General features: G+C 44.8%; 1 protein-coding gene across 4 annotated transcripts in view; it reads left to right on the plus strand.

Moving 5' to 3' along the window:
* The first annotated feature begins 2,360 nt into the window (after positions 1-2,360).
* The window catches only part of LOC148505531 (NXPE family member 2-like), a 72,236-nt gene continuing 49,575 nt past the window's right edge, over positions 2,361-25,021 (plus strand). Inside the window, exons 1-2 of one of the 4 annotated variants that reach the window (XM_088448159.1) lie at positions 16,762-16,885; positions 18,183-18,327. The gene's annotated coding sequence lies outside the window, so the exon portion shown is untranslated. Of the gene's footprint in view, positions 2,482-16,761; positions 16,886-16,905; positions 16,930-18,182; positions 18,328-25,021 lie in introns of those variants that run through there. The other 3 variants (XM_088448157.1, XM_088448162.1, XM_088448163.1) reach the window with 3 other exon arrangements.

Here is a 25,021-nt window from a genome sequence, read left to right on the forward strand (position 1 = left end):
ACTATTGGGGGCATTGCTTAATGGGCACAACTACAGGGGGCATGGCTTAAGGGGTACAACTACAGAGGGCATTGCATAATGGACACAGCTACAGGGGGCATTGCATAAGGGCCACAACTTCTGAGGGCATTGCTTAGTGGGCACAACTACAGGAGGGCACTGCATATGGGGCACAACTACAGGGGGCACAGCATAATGGGCACTGGAATTCTCATTGTATTTTATGTGGTTCTGGATTTCAATATGTATTTTATGTGGATCTGGCTTGTTTCTGTGTATTTTATGTAAACGTGTCTATGTCAATGTGTTCTACGTTGCTCTGGCTTTTTCTTTCACTTCAACAGTGAAAATGTATATTGGGAAGATTATGTAAAATGTGTATTTTCAATGTGCTGGGCTCGACCCCAGCATGACTAAAAACGGGGGTGTGACACAAGGTCATGCTCCTGCAAAAGTCATACCAAAGGCGTGTGCACAGAAATGGGGCGTGGCCTTGTGACCGCTAGGCCACGCACCTTTTTTGCACCCACATTATGAAGCTGTTACATACATGGGGAAAAAAATAAATTAGAAATATATACATTCAAATGGTATCATCAGTGCAATTTCTCTGCATTGGTTATATGCACAATGGTCCTTTTGGCTACATGCATTTTCATATACTGTTTCTATGGCCACATATATGGAACCCCTTGTAAAACACGACACATGAGCATGCCCTGGAAAATATCAGTGTGCTTTCATCAACAAGTACAGTAGATTCCACTCACTGCTTTCTTTAGGGCTCGTTTACATTTGGATTTAAGTCAATTTTATAGTACGCCCCCCAGATGTAGCAGTACACGTCCACCTTACCGCCGCGCTCATAGGTGCTGCTTTCACACTCTCCCTGAAATGCTTTTTCAAAAGTAGGCAAGTCTGCTGCAGGGTGCCTACCCACAGGGTTCCATTCCAGCCACCCTGAGAGCCCCATGCAGGTGCCATGGGGCAGCGAGAGTGCAACGACGCAGGTCACACACCCCTAGTTACGACCCTGAACCCAAGAACAGCAGATCAGAAATCAAGAAAACTGGACAGATTCAAGGTAACCCAAACTAAGTCGCAGGAAGTAAATAATTTACGCTGACACTACCTGCCCGATGATCTTTTTAATAGATTGTATTTTTATTTTTTGTATCAGCACTCAGCTGGTGTCTCCGGAGATTTGTATAACTATGGCATTTGTCACCAGGGGCGTTTCTAGAGAGGAGGGGGCCTGTGTGCAGTCTCCGACACGGGCCCCTTCCTATCTGTCCGGCGGCCGGCAGCACACTGAGCTGTGTGTGGCCACCGCCGGAGTTATAGACTCTGGGCACTAGAGTGCGCACATAGGCTATAGAGTATGCGCAGGTCACCGGGAGAATGGCTGCGGCGGCCATTTTTCCTGTACTGCGCATGCACAAATGAAAGGGAAAAAGACTGCGGCAGCCATTTTCACGTCATTTTTAGAGAGCCGGACCCCCACTCCGATGTGGGACTCCGGAGAGGTAAGTATGCTATGGGTACAGGGTGTGCCGTATGGGGCCCCCCCTGGACCCAGGGACCCGTGTGCCCCGCACACCCTGCACCCATTCTAGATACGCCCCTGTTTGGCACTCTCTGATTTATTTTCTTTACTGAAGATTTGCTAAAAAAAAAATAAAGAAAATAAAATATTATTATTATTATAATAATAATAATTATTATTATTATTATTAATAATAATGATAATAAATTATTATTCAAAATTATAATAATAATAATAATAGATGCAGTGTAGATCTAATGCAATCCCTCTATCACTTTTACTAATAGAACTTGCATACAGTAGGTGTCCTAAAAAGCATGATGCAGTACATGGCATGTAAATGATTGCTAGACTTAACCCTAGCCCATTGACTTTGGCAAGCTGCCGTCTCCTATTTCCTGTTCCCTTTGGAATTTTGCCTACTTACTCCTGGGAAAAGTGCATATGTGACTGAGCCGTTTGCATGTAATCATTTTGTTAATTGACGTTCTTGGGACTCCAGGTTCTCACTCCCATCCCTTGTATGTTGCCATTAATTAATTTAGAAACCTATTAATCATTTGATCTTCCTCATGACCAAAACACTGTCATTATTATTACTTTTATTATTTTATTTTATTTTTTTAGCACCCCAAAAAAGGATGAATACATCCATACAGTATGTAAACCATCCTAATATTCACCCATTGAAAAGCAAATGAAAAACAATTATCAGGCTGCCCATCTAATATCCCTGTAAAACAGTCATTTATGGTTGTGCTGCCAGAACAGGTTGAACCAGACATGAATTGTTAGACACAATTGTCAAGAGCCACAGACAGCAACAGCAACTTGTAGCACTGGGGAGAGCAAGCTACAGAGGATTTTTAATTTATATTTAAAAGAAAATAATAGCAGTATTATGAGCTGGAAGAAAAATCCAAACTAACAAAACGGTAAGTTACTCTATTATTTATTATTTTATAAAGTTTATGCTACATTTATCAAAGAATCGCTAAGAAGTTTCTTTAGAATCATCTTATTACATTGAGAACTTAAGAAGATTATTTAGATTATTTTATTTATTTTGCTGATTTACATTTGTTACTAAAGGTTAGTAACCAGTTTATTACATTGGGACATTAGGGGAGTATTTTATTTAGATTGTAAGCTCTTGCATACAATACCCTCTCTCCTCTTGTCGGCTCCCACCTGACTCACCTGTGCCTCTTGCATGGTCTCTGTACCACCCTTGTTGGTTTTACATTTATCTCCTATGTACAGGTTTATGCTCTGCTGTTATCTTGCATTTGTGCTGGTTGAATGTCCTGTACTTTGCCTTAGTCTATCTATTTGTATTATGATTTGCATACAACACTATAAGCTTTATGCACCCTGTACATAAACTTAAAGCTTCACAATAATTCAAATTAATGGTTTAAAACGAATATTCACAAGAAATGAAATGCGTCGGGTTTATGGTCAGACTGCGCTTTAATTATTTTATGTAGAATGAGATTTTAGTCTTCTGTTATTACAGGATGTTGTCCCTTGTTCCCCATTACTCTGGTTATTGCTGTATATAATATTAGGGATCTAAAATACATTTTACCTTTGCATTGTGAGAATACCATTAAAGAGTGCACCATACTGTACGTATATTATGTATATTTTGAAACCAAAAACAATGTATTCAATTATATAGTTTATTTTATGCCCTATTGTTATCCCAATATAAATAAAGACTAATAATATTCCCTAGAATAGCACCCCCTGCCTAAGCATAGCCCCCATACTCGCAGAATACTATCCCAGGTAGCTATGCAGCTCTAAACTATATACTTATCTTGCTTGACACATAAGAAAGCATAGCTTATCATTTACACAATAATCAGTTGGGGCAATCACAGAATTCTTAAGAGGGGGGTTTCTAGTATATATATATATATATATATATATATATATATATATATATATGCAGTACACACACTTGAATATATTGGCTCCACCTCCTCCCCATTGACCCACAAATTAAATTTTGCTGCGAGGGGGCAGAGCTTAATAACATGGTCGTGCATGCTCTACCCTCTGTCAGGGGGTTTTTGGGTACTCAGAAACCCCCTCCTGCGTGCGCTACTGATGGGCACTTATATATAGAATATTATAGAGAGTGAGACTGGGTTTGAAGTAGACATGAGCTATTCGGTTTTGCTGAAAATCGAACACACCCGAACTTTGGTATTCCTAATTGAAAAGAGTCCCGGCTTGTATCACGTCGGTGTTCCAAGTAGAACCAGTTCCCGATCGGATCATTTTGGGTTACCGAGTAGAACCAGGTTCCTCATCGGATATCCTTGCGAAATTCAGATCTCACATGTCAAAAACGGGTCTCAGTGTTTTGGATGGCAACCTTGTAATTTCAGGTGCCATTTCACAGGGGAGAGTGTTTGGAGAGGGTGTGGGCTGTAGTTCATACGGGAAAACTACATACTACTGGCCATTAGAGAGAGTTGTAGATAGATATAGTTAGTGGGAAGCGTGTAAGAGACTGCAGCCATCTGTGTCACTCTGTATGCTTGTCAGACACCTGCAATCCAAGGCAAACAGGCTCCTCTTGTTTGTTTGTTTGTTTGTTTGTTTGTTTGTTTGTTTGTTTGTTAGAAGTGAACCTGAAGGGAGCTGTACTAACATTTTTTTTCATAGATGTGCTATATTCTTTTACACTGCCATGTGTTTGTGCCGATGTTCTGTGTTAGTTTAGCCAGCCAGCTCACTGCAGCCTATGGCCAATATTGGTGAAAACAATATTGTGAGCTGCGAGGTGGTCAAAATTGACTGGAAATGACTGTTATTGATGCTAATAATAATACTATAGGAACAAAAACAGGTTCCAATTACATGATTTTTGCAGTTTTATAAAATTTTTAAGAAATCCAGATCCAAAACTAAAAGCAAAACTGAACCCAAAACACTAGAGATGTGCGGGTCTGGATCTCAGAGAACCAACAACAACCAAATTTAGGGCTTCTGAGTCGAACCGAGTCCGAGTTCGCAAACCACTTTGGGGTAACGACATTGAACCGAGTCCCGGTTTGCATTTTCCCGTGGTTCGGAACTCAGATTTAAAAACCGAACTCGGATTTTGGATTGCATGCTCACAGGTCAAAATGACATAATTTTAGCTGGTTTTTTTATTTATTTTTTTTATTAAAAATACAGATCCAAAACCAAAACACGTGAGTGTGGTTTTAACTAGGGGTGAGCGGGTTCGGTTTTACTCGGATTTACTCGGATCTTTAAACGGCATTTTATTGGCTATCGCCTATCATGTGTTTTGGATAGCCAATATAATAAATCCGAATTTGCGGTAAAGTGGCGATAAGAACCGAGTAAATCCGAGTAAAACCGAGCCTGCACATCCCTAGTTTTAACCAAAACACGAACTTGAATCCAGTACCCCAAAACCAAAACATGACTATGATTTAGAATAAAAAGCAAAACTACAATATGGGGGCAGTACCAGATTAAACCCTATGGAGCCCCCTTGGCAGTTGAAATCTCTGAGCATTTAAACATACAGGGCCTGATTCTGTAAGGATCGTAATTCCAAAGCTGCACTCAGGCTATAGATATATGATGTATGTATGCAGGCTATAGATATATGATGTATGCAAGCAGGCTATAGATATATGATGTATGCACACAGGCTATAGATATATTATGTATGCATGCAGGCAGCTTTGCAATTGCGATCCTTGCAGATATGGTAATGCAGCAGGAGGCATCACGCCCCCTGTGCATTACTTAACCACGCTGCATTGTTCAACGCAGCATCTGTTAATCTGCGTACCATCGGCCGGCTGCGGTGACCCAAAGGGTCACGCAGTTCTCAGCCGCAGTTTAGAGGAAGAAGCCAGGAAATATCCATCACCAGACAGAGATCCTGGCCTTTTCCCTTCCGCCAATGGCAGCGACACACCTCCATTTCGGGTAACGGAGGGTGTCGCCGCCCCCTCCCCACCCCCAAACTACAACAGACTGTCAATCACTGGTGCCTGCGCAGATTTCCAAACATCGGGAATCTGCGTTCAGCAGTGCACTGCTATACCTCCCAACATGACCCTCTCCAGGAGGGATACAATGCTCTGGTCCTGGACTTCCCTGGTAGGAGGTGGGGCTGCAGCACAGGTCAAAAGTCAAATAGGGGAGCCACACCAACTGTCATTTCACACGCTGCCAAACATCACTGGCTGGGACTCACTGGCAGTTGGTGTGACTCCCCTATTTGAATTTTGGGCTGTACTGCAGCCCCACCCCTGGTGCCACCACCAATCATAACTTACCAGGGAAGTCCAGGACCAGAGCATTGTGTCCCTCCTGGAGAGGGTCATGTTGGGAGGTATGCACTGCTGAATGAGGCCCACAGAGCGCCTGTACTCCACCAATAATTAGTTAAATGACATATTTATCACTCACAATTCCATCTCAATAGTTTAATATCATGAAATGCATGAATCACAATTACAATAAATTATAAAAGATATATCTTAGGCAGTAAAAACACAATTTTCCAATAGTAACATATTATGGTAATAGTGTAACCCTGGTTAAGGGTTAAAAGAAATATTGTATTAATGACAATATTCTGAGGTAAAATATAAACTAGATATATTTCATGTATAATTGTGAGGTAAAACTGTATGCAGATATATGTTAATTTATTTAACTATATTGTTTATTGAGGTGACTTGTGTATAAATGAATGTACATTTATATAACTTGTGTATATGTACCCTTTTGAGGTAAAAATATTCCCCAGTGTATGGGATACACATGTACTGTAGGAAAAAGGGGCGGAGTAATATAGGTGGGAGTGAATTGGTTCCTGTCAGGAAAAGAGGATCCGGTGAGAGGGAGGATATATAACAGCTGTTAGCAGCAGCTGATAGTCTCCTGATCCCTCCCTCCAGTGCCTGCCCTCCTGTGAGCCGGGCAGCCAGTGAGCAGCGATATGCTGCCGGGCGCAGGGGGCAGAGCCGGAGAGAGAGCCCAGCCGGAGCTGGGGAAGAAGGTGGGACAGCGGCACCCACCCTGTCTTGCCGATGATGCCAGAGAGGCGGCGTCGTGGGAGGTGGACCCGCACCGATCGGGGCGTTCCCTGGTGAGAGGAGGCGGCTGGTTCAGACAGCAGGCCAATGGTCGCAGTGGGACTGCCGGTGTCATGGAGCAGGCGCCGGCTACAGTTGGCCAGGAGGTGGCTGTCAGGAGTCCCCCTGTGACGGAGGTCTGAGAGGCGGGTCCTGGGCAGGCAAATCAGCCTGAATTCAGGCTGACTGCAGAGGCTGAAGCAAGCAGCAGCTCCCACTACAAAGGACAGCCCGGAGGTTTTTGCATGGGCAGGACTGCTGTATAAATATAATTATTTTGGAGCATGAATAGTTCATTGTGACTGTGATGGAATAACCCCACAGGACCATGGGCCTTATTCAGACCCGGTCGCAAGTGCTGAGCGCTCGCAACCGGGCCGATGTTTTCCCATTGGGCATGTGCACCTCGGAGCCGGCACCGACGTGCACATGCGCGAGACCCGGCTAGCGATGGGCGCTCCGTCGCTACGGGTCTCGCACCAAAGGGAGCGAGCTGTCGATGGTGATTGACAGCTCGCCCTGTTTTGGGAGGCGGGCAGGGGGGGTGGCTTGCGCTTGCCGAGACCCAATCTTAGGTTTTCGTCACAAGCCCAGATGGTCGCGATGGTCCTGAGTCACGACCATCGCGACCATCAACCTGGTCGCTCGCTAGAGCTGTGGGTGATAACCCACAGCTTAGCTAGCGACCAGGAGGCCGCACTTCACACCACAAGCGGCCGCCCTCATTCATAGCGACCGCTTGTATCTAGCGATCGACTCTGATTGAGGGCCAATATCTACTCTTCAGAAACTGAACTGGAACTATAAACTCTGGATTGGAACTATTTAATATAGTCTCCTAACTAATGTTATAACATTGTTTAAGTTTAAGGGTTTTGTATATAAAGCATTGTATTGATGTAATAGATGGAGTTGTGTTTATCCTCTATATTAACAGCAGTTTATATGCAAAGTACAAGTGAAGATCCTTTACTTATATTCCTTATAAAAGTAACTAACTAATGTTTTTTAACTACTGTGTGTTTACTGACCTGGAGTGATTACAGTGGGAGATCCACTACTGCGGAAATCTGTGGAAGGAGAAGACATTGGTGGTAAATGTGAAGTGAAATGATACAGTATTGTATTGTGATTACGCATTATCTATACACCACACTATATATTCTATCACTGGGTTTTCCCAGGTGAGCCCTTTTGACATTTCAAATAATTAACCTGCGTGGAGGCACTGACAATGGGGATGTACACCACTTAGAGGAATGCTAAGGGTGGGTACATTAGGAGTAACAAAGGAGTTAGTAACCTGGTGTCCCTTTAGAGGGTAAAGGGGGGGTTACAATAGTATCTATTTGCAATGGCACTATATTATACATTATAATATGTCACAGTTTAAAACTTGTGAATATAATGTATCCAAGTTCCAGATTCAGATATGGAAAAAAAAAAATAGGTAATATTTAGCGGCCATTGGGGGCTATTGTCCACTATGTTTTCAGCTTGCATAGTAGTTTGAAGTTTTCTGGTTGACATATAGACTTCCTATATTGTCTGTTATAGTCCTGTGAACTTTATATAGACCAATGTCTTTAAGTGTCCCACTGGGAGACGGCAGGTACTCGTTTCCACTGCACCTAGTTTAGCATATATTGCCTACTAATAAGGTTGATGGCTGCAATCTGGTAAGTTTAATGTGTGGTAAAGTTCGCTATTCCACACACTAACACAATGCGTGTATGTCCTGGTTGGAGGCACACGCAATGGCCTAGACAGCTCCTGCTGTCCGGAGAGCCGATAGTACTGTAAGGGCTCTCCGGATCTCCCAGGGCTCTTTCAGCATAGGCAGCGGTGCACGTGTAGTAGCATCGGACTCTGCCGCTGGTCTAGAGCCATAATGAAAGTCTCTGGTCACAGAATTTAACAGGACTTGAGGTCGACGTTGAGTTTCCTTCTGAGGAAACTTTCTGAGAAAGAGAAACGCGTCAAGGGAACAGGGTAGACCTAGTATCTGCAAACATAGCAGACCAAGCTCCAGATTATATCGACCCCAAGTCCTGTTAAATTCTGTGGAAGTTGGAATGGGGCAGGACTGGAGGAGGGCGGAAAGTGGGAGGGAGAGGGCAGATAGCAGGCTGGGAAGGAGCGGGTGAGACTGGGGCAGCAGCTGACCGGGTTCATAACTACTAGTATTGAATAAGATCAAAAGTGATATTCAAAAAGTTATAATAATAACCTATATATGTCATTCACTGTGTGTGGATATCACAAACCTATACTTGTCGAAATACTAGTACAATGAATTTGACTAAGGGATCTATTTACTAAATAGTGTTAGGAGACAGAGTGAAAAGTGATAAGGTGCCAGCCAATCAGCTCCTAACTGCCATCTCACAGTCTCCTTACACTGCTTAGTAAATAGACCCCTTAATCACATTAAACAATTTTATAAGGTGTAGGGAAAAAGCTGGATCCATACTGAATACTGTCACTTTTGGGGTTTTGAGATCCGAGTCAGGACCCGTGGACTGGGCTGACAGGTCGTATTGGTGGTTGAATCAGAGGTCTACTCATGGGGTGAGAGTGAGACCCATGTGGTAAATGCCTGGTGCCTTCAGAGTGGAGGCTCCCAGTATGTCCCTTGAACTAATTGTGTGAGCCGGACGCTCTGACCAGAGCGCTCACTCTGAATCCGGGCCCTCCTACCTAAAATTGGAGCGGTCTCCTGGCCGCTCACATAGCTGTGGGTAACCACCCACAGCTTATGCGAGCGGCCAAAAAGATGGTCGCGATGGTCAAGACCATCACGACCATCGGGCTTGCGACGAGACCCTGCGGTAGGGTCTCGCTGCCGCAAGCCCAGGAGTGCTTTTGGCTCTATCAGAGCCAAAAGCACTCCCACTGACATCACTAGTGATGTCAGTGGGGCCGGCCCCAGACGGTAGACGTTCCCATGGGAACGCCTCCGTCTGGGCAGCAACGCCCCCGGCACGCCCACCAAAGGGGGCGTGCTGTCAATCACCATCGACAGCACGCCCCCTTTGGTGCGAGACCCATAACGACGGCTTGGCCATCGCTATGCAGGTCTCGCGCAAGCGCACGACGGAGCTCCTACCGTCGTGCGCATGCGCACTAGGGCACCATTGACCCGCTTGCGAGCGCTCAGCTCTCGCGAGCGGGTCTGAATCAGGCCCTCAGCCCCTTACCCTGAATATGGGGGTAAGGGTCCAGAATCAGTGTTTGAAAACTCAGGGAACAGAGCAGCAAGTAATACAGGTAATCAGTAGCCCGTCTGGCATCTGCAGACAGATGCTGCAAACTGATTACTAGAGCTGGATCACTTATGCCTATACCCTCACCTAATCTAAATCCATCACCCAGTCCCTAGCAACCGGAGTGAACACTGGAGCAGAGACTCAGCACAAGCCCCAACACTCTAAGGACAAGATGCATCAAGTATTGCATTTTGGATGCATCCCACCAGTGATCGCATGCATACAGACATTTAGTAATGCTGTATGCATGAACAGTTAAGCAAAGGACAGCTCTCCCGATAAGAGCTGTGCTTTGCGATGTGGGGACTACCGGATTTATAAACCAAAAGTCCCTCGGGATTCCACCTGCGCATGCACAACCGTCGGCCAGCGTAGGGGAGCCTGGGAAAGATTCTATTAGATCCCTCTCAGGGAAATCTCTGAAAGAAGCTCATAGGCTTCTATTAGGCAATGGCCACTTGAACCTGCAATGAGCAGGAGAGTTGTACTCAGAAGACTTGCTTGTAATCAGGATAACTGTATGCAGTACACTTGGAACTTGGAAGCACTACGAAGTCTATATGTCAACCAGAAAACTTCAAACTACTAGGCAGGCTGAAAACAAGGATTAGTCACAGGCTTGGACCTTATTTGAACCGGTCTGGGATCAGAGCTAGTAGATGTAGAACCGTATTGGATCTGGAGCCTTGTACCAGACTGGGACCAGAGATAACAGCCACTGAGCCAAAGTGGGACCACAGGCTGGAACTGGAATGGGACCGGAGAGAATTGCAGCTGAGCCAGACTGGGGGCGGTGCTTGAGCACAGGCTGGTAAGGTGCAGGCTGACAGCAGGATACAACACAATGTCGCAGACTAGATGGAGCAGACTCAGAGGCAGCAGCTTGCAGGAATCCAGTAGCGCATTTTCAGGCATGCGGATCGGAGGTACCCCTTACTCACTAGTGAGTGAGATCACTGGGAAGTGAAGAACCACATTGTTCAGACAATGTGCTACTGGCAGTTGCAGGCTTAAATAGGGCACTCTTATCAGGGATAGGAGGAGGCAGTCATGTGAGCGCAGGTAGTGACTAGATACTAGTGCTCACCTGATCAGGGCCAACCTGGCTGCGCCCATGACCCTCAGTAATGAAGTAACAGCATTCTGGGACAGAGTGACCGACCTTAACAATGCACTGCCGGACAGGGTGCACATGACCAAGTCCCTTTTAGTGACTAATACACGGTAAATGCTTAATCCATAGTAAAAAGATGGATCCATACTACATGCATGCACGAATGCACACGCACACACCTAAACACACACACACCCCTGGTTCTTGCTATATTAAATATACAGAAAAAAGTTATTTACTTTCAGCTGCTGACATGGCAAAGCCCTGGGTCTCACACTCCCTCACACAGACTGACAGGCCAAAATGTTCCACTACATGCAGACTTTCACATTACTGTATATTAGAAAGAGCCGGCTATGTGCTGGTTTGAGCTGCATTGGGAAGGGTCTCTCACTGACATCTCAATCAGCACTCACAAGGGACAATACAAGCAAAGTGCAGTCACTTCAGTAATTAGTAGGGGTGTGCACCGGCCACTTTTCGTGTTTTGGTTTTGGATCTGGATCTTTCTTCGTGTTTTGGATCTGGATTGGTTTTGCCAAAACCACCCTTCCGTGTTTTGGGTTCTGGGTTTTGTGTTTTGGATCTGTATTTTTTTTTAAAAAAGCATAAAAACAGCTAAAATCACAGAATTTGTAGGTTTTTCTGCTCCTATGCTATTATTAACCTCAATAACCTTAATTTCCACTCATTTCCAGTCTATTCTGAACACCTCACACCTCACAATAGTGCTTTTATGTCCAAAAGGTTGCACCGAGGTAGCTGGATGACTATGCTAAGCGACACGAGTGGGTGGCACAAACACGTGACCCATCTAGGAGTGACACTGCAGTGGCAGACAGGATGGCAGTTTGAAAAATTAGGCCCCAAACTGTACATAATGCAAAGAAAAAAAAGAGGTGCAAGATGGAATTGTCCTTGGGCCCTCCCACCCACCCTTATGTTGTATAAATAGGACATGCACACTTTAACAAACCAATCATTTCAGCGCCAGGGTCTGCCACACAACTGTGGCTGAAATGATTGGTTCGTTTGGGCCCCCACAAAACAAGCTGGCAATTAATCTGTCCCTGCACAAACTGGCTCTATGGAGGCAAGATGTCGTCCTCATCCACCGATTCCTCACCCTCTTCAGTGTGTACATCCTCATCCTCACAGAGTATTAATTCGTCCCGCTGGAATCCACAACCACAGGTCCCTCTGTACGTTCTGGAGGCTGGTCTCCCTGGAAGAGTTGATAATTCATTTTATGAACATCATCTTCTCCACATTTTGTGGAAGCAACCTCCTACGCCTTTCGCTGACAAGGTTCCTGGCTGCACTAAACACTCTTTCGGAGTACACACTGGTGGGGGGGCAACTCAGGTAAAATAGAGCCAGTTTGTACAGGGACCTCCAAATTGCTTCTTTTTCCTGCCAGTACAGGTACGGACAGTCTGACATGCCTACTTGGATGCTGTCACCGATGTAATCCTTTAACAGACAGACGCACGCTTGTCGCTGCTGCTTTGAGGATGCAAGTGCGGCTACAGCCCACACATTTCACAAAGACAGAAAAAAAAAGAAGAATATTTTTATTGTTTGTGGAGCGCACTTTGAGGGTTACACCACCCTTTAACAGACAGACGCACGCTTGTCGCTGCTGCTTTGAGGATGCAAGTGCGGCTACAGCCCACACAATTCACAAAGACAGAAAAAAGAAGAAGAATATTTTTATTGTTTGTGTAGCACACTTTGAGGGTGTCACCACCCTTTAACAGACAGACGCACGCTTGTCGCTGCTGCTTTGAGGATGCAAGTGCACCTACAGCCCACACAATTCACAAAGACAGAAAAAAAAAGAAGAATATTTTTATTGTTTGTGTAGCACACTTTGAGGGTGTCACCACCCTTTAACAGACAGACGCACACTTGTCGCTGCTGCTTTGAGGATGCAAGTGTGGCTACAGCTCACACAATTCACAAAGACAGAAAAAAGAAGAATATTTTTATTGTTTGTGTAGCACACTTTGAGGGTGTCACCACCCTTTAACAGACAGACGCACGCTTGTCGCTGCTGCTTTGAGGATGCAAGTGCGGCTACATCGCACACAAGTCACAAACACATTAAAAAAATAGTTTTTTATTTTTTGGAGCACTTTGAGAGTTACACCACCCTTTAACAGACAGACGCACGCTTGTCGCTGCTGCTTTGAGGATGCAAGTGCGGCTACAGCCCACACAATTCACAAAGACAGAAAAAAGAAGAATATTTTTATTGTTTGTGTAGCACACTTTGAGGGTGTCACCACCCTTTCACAGACAGACGCACGCTTGTCGCTGCTGCTTTGAGGATGCAAGTGCGGCTACAGCCCACACAATTCACAAAGACAGAAAAAAGAAGAATATTTTTATTGTTTGTGTAGCACACTTTGAGGGTGTCACCACCCTTTAACAGACAGACGCACGCTTGTCGCTGCTGCTTTGAGGATGCAAGTGCGGCTACATCGCACACAAGTCACAAACACATTAAAAAAATAGTTTTTTATTTTTTGGAGCACTTTGAGAGTTACACCACCCTTTAACAGACAGACGCACGCTTGTCGCTGCTGCTTTGAGGATGCAAGTGCGGCTACAGCCCACACAATTCACAAAGACAGAAAAAAGAAGAATATTTTTATTGTTTGTGTAGCACACTTTGAGGGTGTCACCACCCTTTCACAGACAGACGCACGCTTGTCGCTGCTGCTTTGAGGATGCAAGTGCGGCTACAGCCCACACAATTCACAAAGACAGAAAAAAGAAGAATATTTTTATTGTTTGTGTAGCACACTTTGAGGGTGTCACCACCCTTTAACAGACAGACGCACGCTTGTCGCTGCTGCTTTGAGGATGCAAGTGCGGCTACATCGCACACAAGTCACAAACACATAAAAAAAATAGTTTTTTATTTTTTGGAGCACTTTGAGAGTTACACCACCCTTTAACAGACAGACGCATGCTTCTCGCTGCTGCTTTGAGGATGCAAGTGCGGCTACAGCCCACACAATTCACAAAGACAGAAAAAAGAAGAATATTTTTATTGTTTGTGTAGCACACTTTGAGGGTGTCACCACCCTTTAACAGACAGACGCACGCTTGTCGCTGCTGCTTTAAGGATGCAGGTGCGGCTACAGCCCACACATTTCACAACGACAGAAAAAAAAAGAAGAATATTTTTATTGTTTGTGTAGCACACTTTGAGGGTGTCACCACCCTTTAACAGACAGACGCACGCTTGTCGCTGCTGCTTTGAGGATGCAGGTGGAATCTAGACGGGATTTGGAACCGGGGACACACTACCTCCATCAATTGTCTAAATCCCACTGCACTAATGGCGGATACCGGACGCACGTCTAACACCAACATAGCAGTCAAGGCCTCAGTTATACGTTTTGCTTCAGGATGACTGCTGTCGTACTTCATCCTCATCGCTAGGGACTGTTGGAGGGTCAATTGTTTAGTAAAAGTAGTGATGTTCCTACTTCCTCTCTGGGATGATGAACAACTCCCAGCAGCAGCAACAGCACTAGGAGGAAGTGGTTCTTGATCTTTCCCTATTTTATTTTCATCGGAGAAAGTTTGGTCCTCCATTTATGTTATATTGATATATACGTGCGGCTAAAGCGCACACAAACACAGAAAATATTTTTTTATTTTTGCTGGAGAGTAGTGCACTTTGTGGGTTACACCACCCTTTAAGAAATGAGCCAGCCGGCTCTTTACTTATGGGACACAGGCGCACGCTTGGCACTGCTCCTTTGTTGATGCACGTGCAGCCACAGTGCACACAATTCACAAACACAGAAAATATATATTTTTTTGGTTTGGACTGGAGTGTACTTTGGGGGTTACAGCACCCTTTAACGGTCAACGCTACTTTGTTGATGCACGTGCGGCTACTGCGCACACAATTCACAAACACAGAAAATATATTGTTTTTTTAGCACTTGGGGGGAGCACCCCTGATGGACAGAGCACCCCCTGGACAACACTACAGCACCCCTTTAGGACTGGGACACTGCACAGGACTTTGGAGTGGACACAGCCCCTATGGAGAACTGACTGCACAACACAGTCCAGCCAGCCCCTATGGACTTTGAAGTAGTGGACACAGCTCCTATTAACAACAGCAGCACAGCACAACACAGCCAGCCCCTATGGACTTTGAAGTAGTGGACAACAGCAGCACTACACTACACTACACTACACAGCCCTAACTTCCACCCTCCCTCTTCATTGTCCACAGCCGAGTGAGAAAATGGCGCCGACGCGGGTACCTTATATAGGATCCAAAACCCGCGAGACTCGGAAGGCGGGATGATGACGTTTTGCCTCGATTTCAGATCCGAGTCAGGCGGGAAAAGTCGAGCCTGACTCGGATCGGACTCGGATCGGGGGGGCTCGGGGGGGTTCGGATTTCAGAAATCCGAACCCGCTCACCCCTAGTAATTAGTACAGTAGATCGTCTGTGCTCCAACCCCAAGTGTAAGAGGGCGGGCCTCTGAGGCAGTGGGGCCCACTGGGAATATTCCCGTACCCCCGCCGGGCCAGTCTGACTCTGATGTTATATTATGCATGAAAGAGTGCAGATAACCCATATTACCACTGTACATTTTTGCTATTTCTGGGCAGATTTGGGGGTTCCTGGTGGGTAGAGAGGTCCGGGCAATTAGAAATAGTGGGTTATGAATAACCAGATTCAGCTGCAGTATGTGATTATACTCTAGTTTAACTGCGATGCACAGTACCATTTTAACTTCCTTCTTTACTCGCTCTCTAGACATATTAGAAAAGACAAGATTTGCTTCAAATTAACTATCTAAAATATATAGGGAGTGTGGCTGACATTTCAACATCAGTGTATATATAAATATCTGTGACTCATGACTCAGTCCACGATATCACAAATGTCTCCTTACAATGTGCTCAGAGGCTGCGTTCACTTTGACAACTGCTATTGGAAGTCGGTGTTATGTTCCTGCTTATCCCCGCAGTGTGTAAGAACGGAGGTCTCTTGCACCAAAATTCTAAATTATTTATTTGTCTTTTTGACGTACTGTATATTTCTTTTTAAAAAAAAGTTCTAAAAAAAGGAACAGGTGATCTCGTAAAAATATTATAGGGTCTGTTTATGAAGCAGTAACATCCATTTTCTCAATTTCTTTGATAAAGAAAAGGATTTTTCCACACTGTCTCCTATTTAACAACAGAGAAACTGTAGAGAAATCACTGATTTCCTATGAACATGTTGCATTCACTATATTATTATCTGTTTATACAATCTACTGTATATAAGCTATTCTGCTGCTTATATTGGCTTTAACAGATCTTGTCTCTATAAGAATGAAATAGATGTATTTTATATTCTATGTTATAGGCCTTATAGTCCTAAAAGAAATGTTAGTTCCTTCTTTTATGTTCCAATTATGATGATTAAAAGAAGTTTTTTTGCATTGATATGCCCACATTTAAATGGTATGTGTTTTAAATCTCTTGGGAAATCGACAATGCTGTATCCCTTTAATTATTTTCTTCCAAGAACCCTGTACCATGTATTTATTATGAGGACCGGGAAACTGTATATCGTATCTGGGGCCTAAATAGACCACATGACCCCACTACTGCATGCATTAACAAAGACCTGAGCTTGAGGTGGAATTGCAATATCCCTAACTGACCATCTTCTATACCTTGCCGTACCTGACCTTTGCCCTGTTGGTGACCATACGCTGCATTGTGAATTCCGTAGACCCTGCGGAAACATCATTGCTGGTTATCCAGCTGCACTCAGGACATACACAGGGGTCCGGTGAGATAAAATTCCACCTAAGCACACTGAGAGGCTGAACAGAGGTATTTTTTTTTTATCCATTATCATCTGGATTTACCTTTGCTGTTCACCGGTATGCCACCATTTGGCTATACTGTATATCTGGCTGATAAAGGTGCTGTGAGACTAAGAAGTGTGTTTTTTTTTTCTATTTTTGTGGAATATTTGAATATAAATAAAAGCAGTTTTTTTAATGGAATCCTGAAATCCCCTCATGTGATCAATAATTAAGTCAGCTGAGTAACTTTATTGCTCTGGATGGGAGTAGATTGCATCAGTGAATGTGTAGTTTCAAGTGCAGATTTTATGAACAGGACTCATTAAAAGCCAGACTTCTACTTTTGGAAACATTGTGGGGTCTATTCATCAACACTAAAATAACGGGTTTAAGGACATTTTCCTAAATTACCGGGGGGTTTTTTGTGTTTTTTTTAGTATTCATTAACATACTTAACACAGGAGTTATCACTGCTATCTCCTGGTTAAGTCCGTCTGAATTAATTTCCACACTCCCAATACTTTAGTATGGGGATATGGAAATTGGGCTATTCATCAAATTCCGAAAATTATGTATTTTTGGAATTTGATGGTGTTACTATACGTTACTCTCAGATGGCATATAGTGGGTTATACTTACCTGCTGTCAGCGTGAACAGGTCCTCCTCGGCTCCCTCCGTCGCTCCCTGGTCCCTCCTCGTCCGGCTGCAGCTCTGTGTGTTCTCCCGGGAACAGTAAACTTTTTTTTTTTTTTTTTTTAAATCTTCAGCCTGCCCCCTCTGCCTGGCCATACTGTCTGCTGTGGGTGGTCGGGGTCCGCGGCTGCAGCCTGTGACAGGCGGCCAGGTAGGTGGGGAAGAGGAGCGGAGGGACACACAATTCCCACAGCTGTAATTAGCGCTGCGCAAGCACCGCTTTTGTGAACGTAACGGCAGATGCGCAGCACTGATTCCAGCTGCGGTAAGTTAGAGCAGATAGGAAAAGTATCTATTACCCGAAATGCTGTCATCGCAAAAATGACAGCTTTTCGGAATAGATGCTGATGGAGAGGAGGAATAATGAATTCCTCCAGTAATTAGGTAGAACTCTATGTGAGTTCTAAACCTAAATACCTCCATCAGTTTTTGTTGTTTTGTTTTTCTTTAGTTATGATGAATAGGATCCTGATTCTCTGTATTCTGTATTGCTAATTGGCCCACTGAGCGCTTTGTGGTCATAAGTATCTATTTTCTGCATCATTTAAATGAAAGACTGGTTACTTTCCTTCTTTTGACTACAGCTGCAGAGTGGTGTGACGCACCAGTGTTAAATGGGACTCCATTCTACTAGGAACCCCAAAGTTTGGATGGGCTCGGTTTTCAGCAAAAACAAACCGCTCCCCTCTAGTTGCTATGGGCAACTGCTCCACTTTATCTCTCTCAAAGGTTTGATACATCTCCCTTATACTCCTTTAATGTGGACACTCCATGATGCATTTTAATATATATTCACAAAAATAGCAATGTGACCATTTAATAATATATTTATTAAATAAACCTGTCCACAATATAAAGCTCCCTGTACATAAGCATTTTATAAAACTCAATTAGGAATGAAAATATATAATGCACACTAAACAGGGTGTGTAGTAATTACCTGGGTGTGATCTACAGTTTGTACATTTATTTACCAGTTATACAACTTACTGTAAGTACATAGGCTGTAAAATGTCTTTTATGACCGAGCAAGAAAAACAATTCCTAGAATGAAGCAAGTATACAATGACTAGAATAGCTGCTATACCATATTTGCCAACTTCTTGGCATTGGTCTCTGGGAAGGTCCAAGGGTGGGAGCAGCCAAGCGGGTGGTATGGGGGTGGAGTGCTATGATTCCATTGTGCCCACCCAAAATTCCCCTCCCCCCTCCCTTCTCCTATACAAAACCGTGATCTCTGGCTTGGTAAAACGAGGGACTGGGCCACAATGATGAGAATCAGCGTAAGTCACGTCATCCAGACATTCGGACTGCCCACTTCACTCGTGGAGTCTGCGAACAGTGGGCAGCAGTGGTGGATCTGGGAGACTAGCCTGCTGTTCTCAGAGCCTGGCAGTGTTACCTAATACTGCTTTTATACCTAAAGTCTGGGTCTCACCCAGAGGTTGGAACAGGGTTCCAAACCGGATCAGACCCGGAATTTAGCCGACATCGACCCAGGAAATTCCCGAGTCGGCGCCGTTAACACCGGAGATAGGTCTGCAGTGACCCAGTGGACGCCTTGAGATGACGTAATCTCCGAGTGCCACTGAAGTCGGCCGGGATGCGGCCGGGATATTCCCGAGTCGGCGCCGCTCACACCGCAGTCGGGTCTGGCGTGAAAGTGGACGCTTGGAGATGACGTCTCCAAGCGCCACTGAAGCCGGACCAATCGGCCGGCTTGCGGCGCACTGCAGGTCATCAAAACCCGGAGTGCGCTGTTCTCACAGCAGGGTTTCATGGGCTACGCCCATGTTAAACCCTGCTATTTACCTGGGTTGGATTGCCGGGTCACTCGACCCGGCGATCCAATCTTCACCCCTTTTACACCAAGGAGCTACCCGGGTTAACCCTGCAATAACCTGGGTTTTAGCTCCAGTGTAAAAGGGGTATTAGATGCTGAGTACTGTATCTTACCAAATGGCGCCCGAGGTAAATATCAAACAGATACAGCAGCTGCAATTACAGACTACAACACTCCTCCGAGAAACAAGCTAAAGAAATTTGGGCTTTAAACCACCCGTTCGGGGGAAAAAACATTTTATTATATCGCACTGTTCAATTTACAGTATACACATATCCCAATGTGTAGTAATTTACTTTGTGATATTATAATCCCCTTACACCAGAGGTTCCCAAACTCTGCCATTACAGTCCAGGTTTTAAGGATATCCATGCTTAAGTCCAAGTGGTTAATTCAAATTGACTGAAGAATTGATTAAGTCACCTGTGCTGAAGCATGGATATACTTCTAGCACATTTTTCTATTCGATGCAGATTAGCAATTTATACCATCCCAAAAAGGACATAAGACCTGTGTGCTCTATAATAAGACATTTTCCTACTCAAACCGCTTCCACCCTACTAGACGTAATGTAATTCATAAAATACATTCAGATGTGCGGTTTTAGAAATGTAAGGGGCGTTCCCGGATGGTGACTGGGAGTTAACGGGGGGGGGGCTAAAAAGATGCACGATATCTTGCGTCTTATAAGCGTGTCACAGGCATGTCGCTGGCATTGGTTAGATACCAAGACACTGTGCGGGCAATATCCTGCAGGGGGGAATTTATTTATTTTTTTACTCAGCCTGCAACCTGCGGATGACTGCTGTGCCTGTGTGTGGGGACCGGCTTCCGTGTAGTGTGTGTGTGTGTGTGTGTGTGTGGTGAGCAGGTGCAGGGTTAGCAGAAGTAGTGTAGTGTGGTGTAGGTAGTGTCTGCGGGCAGAGCCGGTCCTAACCCATTTGATGCCCTAGGCAAAATTTTGGTTGGTGCCCTCTAGCACTAGTTTCGCCTCTGACCCAGCAACCCTCTCCCAGCAGCACAGATCACAGCAGCAGCCAGCAACACATTCGCCCACAGCAATCCTCATCCAGCACCCCTCACCCAGCAGCAGCACCCGTCACCCCTCACCCGACCAGCACAGCGCACCCCTCACTCATGCTGAGCTGACTTAAGCTGGGTACACACTTACAGATGTGTACCCAGCGCTGATGTCGCATGCGGCGGGACCTGGCGGGGTGCCGGCATCGGCAAGTGCATACACACTTGCCGTTGCCGGCAGCTACAGCGGCGGCCATTCTGCATTCGGCAGCATGACCCCTGCTTACGATATCACCTGTTGGACCTGCATGCAGGTCCGACGGGCGATTTCGCTGATGACATGAGGGAGCACGCATCGTCAGCGACAGTACCCACACACTGGCCGAAGTGCACGATATGTGATCCGATCCGCCGGATTAGACAACATATCGTCTAGTGTGTACCCGGCATAAATTAAAAACTCTTATGAGTTGCCAGGCTACCCGTGACGCTGATTGCTGAAGCACAATATGAGGATGCAGCTGCCGTGCGTCCACCTCTGCAGTTGTTTCCCAGGCTCCTAGTCCTTCCTGTGCTTGGTGGTTGGCAAATATATTGCCCCCACAGGAGAAAACACACTGCCCCAAACGGAAAAATTCAAACACATTGTCGCCAAAGGAAACAATACAAACACATTGCCTCCACAGGAAAAAAAATCATACATATTGCCCCCACAGAAAAAAAAATGCATTGCCCCACATAGGAAAAATGTAAATGTAAATGCACTGCCCACATAGGAAAAAAACACATTGCCCCACACAGGAAAAAAAATCATATACACTTCCCCCATAGGAAGAAAATACATTTCAAACACATTATCCACTGTCAGATTGCCCCCCCACCTACAGGACATTGCAGTATGAGACAGAGAGAGACACACAAATACAATATAGCAGGCAAGGCAGGACACGCAGACTGGTCACAGGGCTGGTTTGGCCGCTGTGCAGGGCTAGCAGGGATTCTCTTCTCCCTGTTTTTACTTTTTTCGCGCCGGGGACGGTTAAAAAAAAAAAAAAGCAAATCCCCGGCGGCAACTGCAGGAGAGGGCGCACTCAGAGAGGCGGCATCGGGGGAGGGATGATGACCAGAGATGAGGGGAGACCAGACCGCCTTCTTCTCCCTGTTCATTATGGCCCGCGCGGCTGCCAGTGTACTATTAATGAGTCACTCTGACTCATTTTTAGTACTTGTCTGCAGGCCCCCTTCATAGCGGCGGTCCCTGGTGCTATGCACCGGCTGTACTGACGCTAGCTCCGCTGGACCAGAGCCCATTTTAGTTGCTGTCGCCAGAGCAACCGTCCAGGTGCCCCAAACCTCCGGCGGCCCTAGGCTTGGAATCCCCCTAGGCATTTGCCTATGCCTAGGGCCGTCTCTGAATGCGGGTAGCAGGTGCAGGTTTAGCAGCAGTAGTGTGTACAGGGAACAGATACAAGGGGGGGTGTGTGTGGGTGGGAAGTGGGTGCAGGTTTAGCGGTGGTAGTGTACAGTGTAGGGAAAGGATACAGGGTTAGCAGCAGCAGTGGTGTGTGCGGGAAGCGGGTGCAGGGTTACTGTAGTGTAGTGTGTGTGCAGGGTCAAGGATAGTAGTGGTCCTGTGTCTGGCAGGTCCATGGAAGCTGTCTGCGACACTGGCGAAGAGACAGAGGAGGAGGATAGCGGTGTAGAAGGTGGGTAATTAATCGAATTGGAAACTTCCATGTGCTTAATTAGTCATTATGGGGGAATGGGGGGGGGGGGGGGGAGAGTGTCCAAAGGGTTCCAGAACAGGTGTCAACAAATTTTCCCTAAAATATGGATTTAGGAAAAATTAGAGCTGCTTTGGATGCACTAAAAAAAAATTTAAATCAAGACCCCGCTCCCAATTGAAAATCCCTGCAGGTGTGACATTTTTAAAGTATACCTAATTGGATATACCCCTTTAGTATATATTCACTATGTATAGGTATGTTTATGCACACTATGTATGTGTGCATGTGTATCAGTAGCGGCTCCAGGCATGGACAAGTCGGTCTATCGCCCAGAGCGCCATGGGATCCGACGGGTGCAGGAAAAGCCCTCCCTCCCGGCGCTATTTTGATGATAAACACTCAGGGGGAGGGAGCAGAGGAGGGAAGGGGCAGCAACACAGGACGGTGCTGGGTGCAGCAAAGCCTAGCGCCAGCCCTGATATGTATATGTGTATATATATATATATATGTATGTGTGTGTGTGTGTGTGTGTGTGTATATGTATGTATGTATGTATGTGTGTGTGTGTATATATATATATATATATATATATATATAATATATATACAAACGTGGTTGGACTGGCACTCCCAATAACACACTCCAAATTGCTGCTGCCGGTGCCCCCACAAAGATAAGCAATAGATCAAGGTAAGGTGCGGCACTCAGGGCATCTTAATAACGAGACAACGCACGGCAAATACTGTCAACGTTTCAGTTCATTCACAGAACTTTTATCAAGACAAGAACGTGGAAAAATACACATACCTTTATACAGAAGCAACACCACAAGTGAGGCCGAGCTCCTGAGCTGGGACCGCCCACCCGCCCGGCGGCTCATTGCGATGTCATGACGCCCATGGCGTATCCACAGCGCCCTCGCATGTGTCACCATCACCATGACTACAAAATAAACAAACAACATGTATACACGGAATCACAGTCGGCAATGATAGCGCTTCTAGCGTAAGAAATTGCACATAGGAACCTCAAAACGTTTTGTTATCGGTAACACAGATAAATACACTAACTATAACAATGTTTGAAATAAGTTCAACACTTTTTTAAATATACAGCTAGTACCCTATAAAAAGCAGGTATATGAAATATTCTCATTAAGCCCACGGGGAAAGATCACATCTAAATAAGAAATCCAACGTGCCTCGCATTGCAACAATTTGACCCCCTATTGTACCTCAGCACACTGAATAATACCTGCAACAATATATGAAGACTATATGGTCATAGAAATTCAGAGATATTAGTTGCATGCATTTGCATAATACATATATTTTAACCTCTCATTCCACACTTAATGATTACTCACACACAGCTATACTTTACACTGCACTGTCACTCTTTTTCCATTTTCGTGTGATGCCCTGGGGGGGTCCTGGGCTGGACATTTTTTGGGGTGCACTGCGCCCCGGATGTGTACCCCTTAGTGTTAGGGACTGCTGGTAACAGGGAAGCCGTGACGTGGCCCAGCAGCCTCCCATGTATTTGCAAATGCATGCAACTAATATCTCTGAATTTCTATGACCATATAGTCTTCATATATTGTTGCAGGTATTATTCAGTGTGCTGAGGTACAATAGGGGGTTAAATCCCCCTCCTTTTTCTACTTAGTCTGACCCCTCCCTTTCATGCACCTGATTACTACTGCTAGATTGATTGAGCAGCTGCCATTTTTGTTTGTTTATACCACAAAACACGTATTGCAATTAAGCTGATGTCTGATGAAGATTTTTTTACCACTGTGAGGATGTGTAAATACATCACCCCCAATCAAATACTGGCAGGTCACGCAAGAGCATTTAATACATCCTAACTTTTTATTAAAAAAAGGCTGTGACTTCGTACCCATTCTGGAAATATCGGTTTTAACGAGTAAATCACGTAGATTACGCCCTCTTGAGTAACATGGTATAAGGCGATTACCACTAAGATGGAGAGATTTATCTGATTCAATCACTGGCCAATGTGCCTTAGCAGCGTGACTAATAGTAGGGGAGGCTGTATTATACCTGTTTACCCACGGGAATTTGGCCTCCGGTAACAATTGTCCCTATCTCCTAATAAGGAGTTGATCTCATTCGAGGGCTAACACCTTACCTTTAGTTAGTTGTAAATTTTTGAACGAATAACCATGAGATCGAAACCGTTCAATCAGCTCATCTATCTGTGTGATAGCAATATTGTGGTCACTGTTGATACGCATAATTCTGATCATTTGTGAATAAGGCAAACCGTGAATAAGTTTCTTAGGATGGCAACTTTGCGCCTGTAACAATAAATTCCTGTCAGTGGGCTTAGAGTAAAGGGTAGTACAAATAGCTTGATTCCTTATCAATATTTTTACATCCAGAAAATTAATTTCAACCTTACTCATATTATACGTAAATTTGATGGGGGAACTACTGACATTATGGGTTTCCAAAATCAATTCTAACTCAGATGCTTCTCCACACCAAAATAACAGTAGGTCATCGATAAATCGTGAATATGAAATAATCTTTGAGGAAACATCAATATTGGAAAAAAATAAATAACTTTCCCTTTCAAACATTACGATATTGGCGTACACCGGGGCTGCGCTTGACCCCATCATGCAGCCCTTAAACTGTAAATAATAGGTTTTATCAAAGAGGAAAAAGTTATTTGTTAATAAAGTCTCCAATAACCGCAAGATACAGTCCACCAACGGTTCTTTAATGACAGATTTTCTACTCAGAAATTTTTTAACATAAGCCAAACCAAAATCGTGGGGAATCGAAGTGTACAGACTTACAAC

Source organism: Taudactylus pleione, unplaced genomic scaffold, assembly GCF_031769625.1.
Source record: "Taudactylus pleione unplaced genomic scaffold, aTauple2 ptg000451l, whole genome shotgun sequence".
Taxonomy (NCBI): domain Eukaryota; kingdom Metazoa; phylum Chordata; class Amphibia; order Anura; family Myobatrachidae; genus Taudactylus; species Taudactylus pleione.